Source organism: Onychostoma macrolepis, chromosome 12, assembly GCF_012432095.1.
Source record: "Onychostoma macrolepis isolate SWU-2019 chromosome 12, ASM1243209v1, whole genome shotgun sequence".
Taxonomy (NCBI): Eukaryota; Metazoa; Chordata; class Actinopteri; order Cypriniformes; family Cyprinidae; genus Onychostoma; species Onychostoma macrolepis.
Genome location: NC_081166.1, coordinates 7513035 through 7520123, shown reverse-complemented (window position 1 = coordinate 7520123; position 7089 = coordinate 7513035).

Below are 7089 nucleotides of genomic sequence, written 5' to 3'. Positions count from 1 at the left end.
TCCGATCCTCCTTTTCACCTCACCTCGGATCAGGTGATGTCAACAAGAGAGAAAGGGAACGAGGGATTAGAAATGCAAAACAAAGCTCTCAAGCATGTCCTCAGGGTGCTCCTGGTTTGCCACCTGGACTCTGTTATCTGATCCTAGTAGACACACATAGATGCCACCACACTTACCTGGATCATATTCCCTATGTCACCCTCAGCCAAAGATGGGCTACAGTAAATGTTGGTTTTGTTTGATTTCATTTGCACATAATTAATCATGCAATGCTATGTGCAATATTCTAAGATGAAGCAGACCAGTAAAAATTACTTTAACATGCTATTTTTTTATACAGCACATTAGTTAAGTGCTACAGCATAGACTTTGTTTACCAGTCACCTGAGCAAATACAGCTGTGTAATTGATGTCTTTTTTTAATTTTTCAAATTGCTAGCCAGTTTGTCTGTAATTATAGGCCTTATTTCATAATAAATTCCATAAATATGTACAGTAACAGGAAAAGGTGCCTCAATTAAACAATGGCACATTTCATGTCATACTAAAGCCAAACATGGAATGTCTGTGTGAACTTGTCTGGCTCAGCATTGGCTCAGACGTTATAAAATCTGTTTACACTGTCGTCAGGTTTAAGATGCATTAATCATATAGCGAGGCCTTGAGAAAACCCACTACTGTGAAAAATAACAAACTGCATATTTATAAGGCTGTAACTGGGTCTTAAAGACTCACTGAACTTCACAGCAGCACGTATGTCATGGCTGGAGAAAATAAACGAGGAAGTTATTGCATGATGCATTTTCTTCATTTTTTTGTTCAATTAAAATCATGTTTTTCTTAAATGTTTCTCCTTAAATTTCTTGGAGTAAATGTACTGTAGAAACAAATAAGATGGTTGTTTACAATAAGACTATACAGATTCAAAATGAACGTGAACAGCGTATTTCACAGTTATTAATACTTTGATGTGCACTCATTAAAAATGAATTATCAGCATATTAAAATGATTTCTGAAGGATCCTGTGAAACTGAAGACTGATGTAATGGCTGCTAAAAATGATTTTTAAAAACTTTTTAAAACTGTTTTTTAGGCCTCTTATGCTTACCAAGGCTGCATTTATTTGATCAAAAATACAGTAAACACAGCAAAAGTGTAAAATATTATTATAATATTAAAGAACAGTTTTCTATTGTAATATATTTTAAGATGCAATATATTTCTGAGATGGCAAAGCTGAATTTTCAGCAGCCATTACTCGAGTCTTCAGTGCCACGTGGTCCTTCAGAAATCATTGATGCTCAGTTATTTTTAATTTAGCATTAGATGTCAGTAAATTGCCTTTAAATTTCTAATAATTATTTTTTATTAAGTGCTGATCAAATTATTAATAATGCAAGTATACAAACATGCATACAATCAATAACTGTACCTTGCTTACATGCATATAAATCAGACTTTATTAGCATATAGATATTTACATTGCATATTAAACCTTCAGTTCTATATATATCAAGGTAACATAACTTGGTGGTTGGCCGCCTCCTATTATTTCTATTGTTTCTTCCTGTTGTTTAAAATGAGATAATTATGTTTTCTGGGTTGTGGTGCACCACTGTAGTCATTTGAACGATCTCATTTGTGCTTTTTCTTTCCTATGGGATGAAATAGGAGTAGGAAACTCATGCTGTGATAAGACTATGCTGGAAAGTAAATATAGATTGTTGGACGTCCTGATTCTATATGAGCCGATCAGGCATTGTTCTCTTTCATTCACCCTGACGCTCTCAGAAATTTTCCAGTGGTCTGTTTCAGCTTCCCCAAGGAGGTTAATTACTGCCCTTTGGCCTTTTCTTGCCCGTGCAGAATTTATGTGCTCTCTACAATTTCCATCGTAACCACATAGAGGCTTCCTGAGCGCAGCTTGATTTATCCAGCAGCACCCTGGCAGAAAGTGTCGGCACACCAGCGCACAGAACCCAATAAATCCAGAGCAGACTGCATTTCCAGACCGTTCTTCAGCTCTTCAGTGAGTGTGGTCCTTTGTGATGTTGACTGGGATGGCAAACAAGCACACTATTTAGGTGGCACCCTGTCCATCACTCCCGGTGCTTCTTGATCCAGTGCCGGGGTCATGAATAATTCCCGCTCAAGTCGCTGACTTTGCCCCCCGTCTGTTTGCATGTCATCTCTTAGCATGGCACTTTGGCACTCGGACGGCGTTAATTATTTATAATCTTCATCATCACTTGCTTTGCTTGACTGAGCTGTGTTGTTCAAGTGTGTGTGAGTGTGCATTTTTAAGTGTGTTTGCGGTTTCATCTGTGTGTGTGTGTGTGTGTGTGTGTGTGTGTGTGTGTGTGTGAATACGATGTGCTCTGTGTGTTGTAGTGTTTTCAGTTTCTGCCCTTTATAATGAGGACGGGGCAAACACTGAGCTTTTCATTAATTTATAAACTCACTGAATAGACAAACTCGTTTATTACTTATTCAGAGCCGTTTGTTGCGGGCCACCAAGAAACAAGATGGTCCCACTCGTCTCACGCGTCTGCGCTTTCTTACTGTCCCTATCACAAGGACGAGCCATTTATCAGCATGTATATTTGATGGAGTATCTGACCGAGTGTTTCGTGTTCGTCAGTTTCAATAGGGCGATACGGTTTCATCATGTTCACAAGTGTAAGAGGACCTCCCGCTAAATGTGATAGAAGTCAATTATTGCAATAAATCAGTGTCACATGGTTTTTTACTAGAATTCGGTTTGAAATATCTGCTTTCTCATAACCTTTCTTGCGTGATTAATTTTTAATCCTGTAAAAATTGAACAAATTTTCAAGACTAAATATATATATTTATATATACAGTGAGGAAAATAAGTATTTGAACACCCTGCTATTTTGCAAGTTCTCCCACTTAGAAATCATGGAGGGGTCTGAAATTGTCATCGTAGGTGCATGTCCACTGTGAGAGACATAATCTAAAAAAAAAAATCCAGAAATCACAATGTATGATTTTTTAACTATTTATTTGTATGATACAGCTGCAAATAAGTATTTGAACACCTGTCTATCAGCTAGAATTCTGACCCTCAAAGACCTGTTAGTCTGCCTTTAAAATGTCCACCTCCACTCCATTTATTATCCTAAATTAGATGCACCTGTTTGAGGTCGTTAGCTGCATAAAGACACCTGTCCACCCCATACAATCAGTAAGAATCCAACTACTAACATGGCCAAGACCAAAGAGCTGTCCAAAGACACTAGAGACAAAATTGTACACCTCCACAAGGCTGGAAAGGGCTACGGGAAATTGCCAAGCAGCTTGGTGAAAAAGGTCCACTGTTGGAGCAATCATTAGAAAATGGAAGAAGCTAAACATGACTGTCAATCTCCCTCGGACTGGGGCTCCATGCAAGATCTCACCTCGTGGGGTCTCAATGATCCTAAGAAAGGTGAGAAATCAGCCCAGAACTACACGGGAGGAGCTGGTCAATGACCTGAAAAGAGCTGGGACCACCGCTTCCAAGGTTACTGTTGGTAATACACTAAGACGTCATGGTTTGAAATCATGCATGGCACGGAAGGTTCCCCTGCTTAAACCAGCACATGTCCAGGCCCGACTTAAGTTTGCCAATGACCATTTGGATGATCCAGAGGAGTCATGGGAGAAAGTCATGTGGTCAGATGAGACCAAAATAGAACTTTTGGTCATAATTCCACTAAACGTGTTTGGAGGAAGAAGAATGATGAGTACCATCCCAAGAACACCATCCCTACTGTGAAGCATGGGGTGGTAGCATCATGCTTTGGGGGTGTTTTTCTGCACATGGGACAGGGCGACTGCAATGTATTAAGGAGAGGATGACCGGGGCCATGTATTGCGAGATTTTGGTGAACAACCTCCTTCCGTCAGTTAGAGCATTGAAGATGGGTCGAGGCTGGGTCTTCCAACATGACAATGACCCGAAGCACACAGCCAGGATAACCAAGGAGTGGCTCTGTAAGAAGCATATCAAGGTTCTGGCGTGGCCTAGCCAGTCTCAGACCTAAACCCAATAGAGAATCTTTGGAGGAGCTCAAACTCCGTGTTTCTCAGCAACAGGCCAGAAACCTGACTGATCTAGAGAAGATCTGTGTGGAGGTGGGCCAAAATCCCTCCTGCAGTGTGTGCAAACCTGGTGAAAAACTACAGGAAAGCGTTTGACCTCTGTAATTGCAAACAAAGGCTACTGTACCAAATATTAACATTGATTTTCTCAGGTGTTCAAATACTTATTTGCAGCTGTATCATACAAATAAATAGTTAAAAATCATACATTGTGATTTCTGGATTTTTTTTTAGATTATGTCTCTCACAGTGGACATGCACCTCGATGACAATTTCAGACCCCTCCATGATTTCTAAGTGGGAGAACTTGCAAAATAGCAGGGTGTTCAAATACTTATTTTCCTCACTGTATATATATATATGTGTGTGTGTGTGTGTGTGTGTGTGTGTGTATAAAAGAGAAACCTCTCACATTCAGGATACTGTGTTTTAAAGATAAGTTTGTAAAATCCAATTATAAAGGGAATACATATTTCATATACATTTTCCATAGTTTTCATAGAACCATAATGTTTATTACATGTGCCTGTGGAACAGTCCTTATATAGTCCCTTATACAGGTGCATCTCAATAAATTAGAATGTCTTGGAAAAGTTCATTTATTTCAGTAATTCAACTCAAATTGTGAAACTCGTGTATTAAATAAATTCAGTGCACACAGACTGAAGTAGTTTAAGTCTTTGTTTCTTTTAATTGTGATGATTTTGGCTCACATTTAACAAAAACCCACCACTTCACTATCTCAACAAATTAGAATATGGTGACATGCCAATCAGCTAATCAACTCAAAACACCTGCAAAGGTTTCCTGAGCCTTCGAAATGGTCTCTCAGTTTTGTTCACTAGGCTACACAATCATGGGGAAGACTGCTGATCTGACAGTTGTCCAGAAGACAATCATTGACACCCTTCACAAGGAGGGTAAGCCACAAACATTCATTGCCAAAGAAGCTGGCTGTTCAGAGTGCTGTATCCAAGCATGTTAACAGAAAGTTGAGTGGAAGGAAAAAGTGTGGAAGAAAAAGATGCACAACCAACCGAGAGAACCGCAGCCTTATGAGGATTGTCAAGCAAAATCGATTCAAGAATTTCGGTGAACTTCACAAGGAATGGACTGAGGCTGGGGTCAAGCCATCAAGAGCCACCACACACAGACGTGTCAATGAATTTGGCTACAGTTGTCGTATTCCTCTTGTTAAGCCACTCCTGAACCACAGACAACATCAGAGGCGTCTTACTTGGGCTAAGGAGAAGAAGAACTGGACTGTTGCCCAGTGGTCCAAAGTCCTCTTTTCAGACGAGAGCAAGTTTTGTATTTCATTTGGAAACCAAGGTCCTAGAGTCTGGAGGAAGGGTGGAGAAGCTCATAGCCCAAGTTGCTTGAAGTCCAGTGTTAAGTTTCCACAGTCTGTGATGATTTGGGGTGCAATGTCATCTGCTGGTGTTGGTCCATTGTGTCACTGCACCCGTTTGGAACCTTTGGAGCACTTCATGCTTCCTTCTGCTGACCAGCTTTTTAAAGATGCTGATTTCATTTTCCAGCTGGATTTGGCACCTGCCCACACTGCCAAAAGCACCAAAAGTTGGTTAAATGACCATGGTGTTGGTGTGCTTGACTGGCCAGCAAACTCACCAGACCTGAACCCCATAGAGAATCTATGGTGTATTGTCAAGAGGAAAATGAGAAACAAGAGACCAAAAAATGCAGATGAGCTGAAGGCCACTGTCAAAGAAACCTGGGCTTCCATACCACCTCAGCAGTACCACAAACTGATCACCTCCATGCCACGCCGAATTGAGGCAGTAATTAAAGCAAAAGGAGCCCTACCAAGTATTGAGTACATATACAGTAAATGAACATACTTTCCAGAAGGCCAACAATTCACTAAAAATGTTTTTCTTTTTATTAGTCTTATGAAGTATTCTAATTTGTTGAGAAAGTGAATTGATGGGTTTTTGTTAAATGTGAGCCAAAATCATCACAATTAAAAGAACCAAAGACCTAAACTACTTCAGTCTGTGTGCAATGAATTTATTTAATACACGAGTTTCACAATTTGAGTTGAATTACTGAAATAAATGAACTTTTCCACGACATTCTAATTTATTGAGATGCACCTGTATAACTTTAAAAAAATCCTGAAAAAGGCATGTTATATGTCTGTCTGTCTGTGTGTGTGTGTGTGTGTGTTTAAATAACGTGTTCATCTTCCTGTCTACATCTTTGAGTTTTTGTCCAACTCCCAGGCTGTCTGGGACTGGACTGTTGAGACTGCCATTACCTTGTTTTCTGAGCTTTGGGTAGAAATCTTTAATATTTCCTAAAAAAAGCTGCAACTTACTTTGAGAGTTAAGAGCAATATGAAGTCTTCTGAAGAGGTGCTGCTGTTTTCCTTCTGAACAGAGGTGTTTATATCCCAAGTGTTATAATGGGACAGTCGCCTGCTCTCAAATTGGCCAATTTTGTCCATTTTCTTTATTTCCAGACTTGCACTTGAAAAGAACTCACTCTGTAAACAACATATTTCCAGTCGGAGTGACATCTGTTCATAAAATGCCTCTTAATCAGATCTTGAAAAGAGTTAGTCTGTTTCATGACAGCGACAAATGAGTCTATTAAATGCAGATTTTGATATGTTTACCCAGGAACATTTGGCCTCGAGCTCTGCCTCATTTCAAAATCACTTGCTCTTTGTCTGGACTGTACGTCCACATGAAGATGAAACAAAACCATTTAAAAACCCATCCGAGACGCGGGGCTGAAAAGCTCTTTTATTAATACAGGCTTTAGGCTGCGCTTTTGAATTGTGTTTGCTCAGATGATTATGAAGATTAAGCATAGCTTCTGAGATCCAGCGAAAACAAAGTGCAGATCCCCTTGATGGCCAACCGCAGGGCTGACTGCTCTCTGTGTGTGTTTATGCACGATATAATGTCAGAAAAGTTGCATGTAGAGACCACCATCACTACAGCATCAAAAGT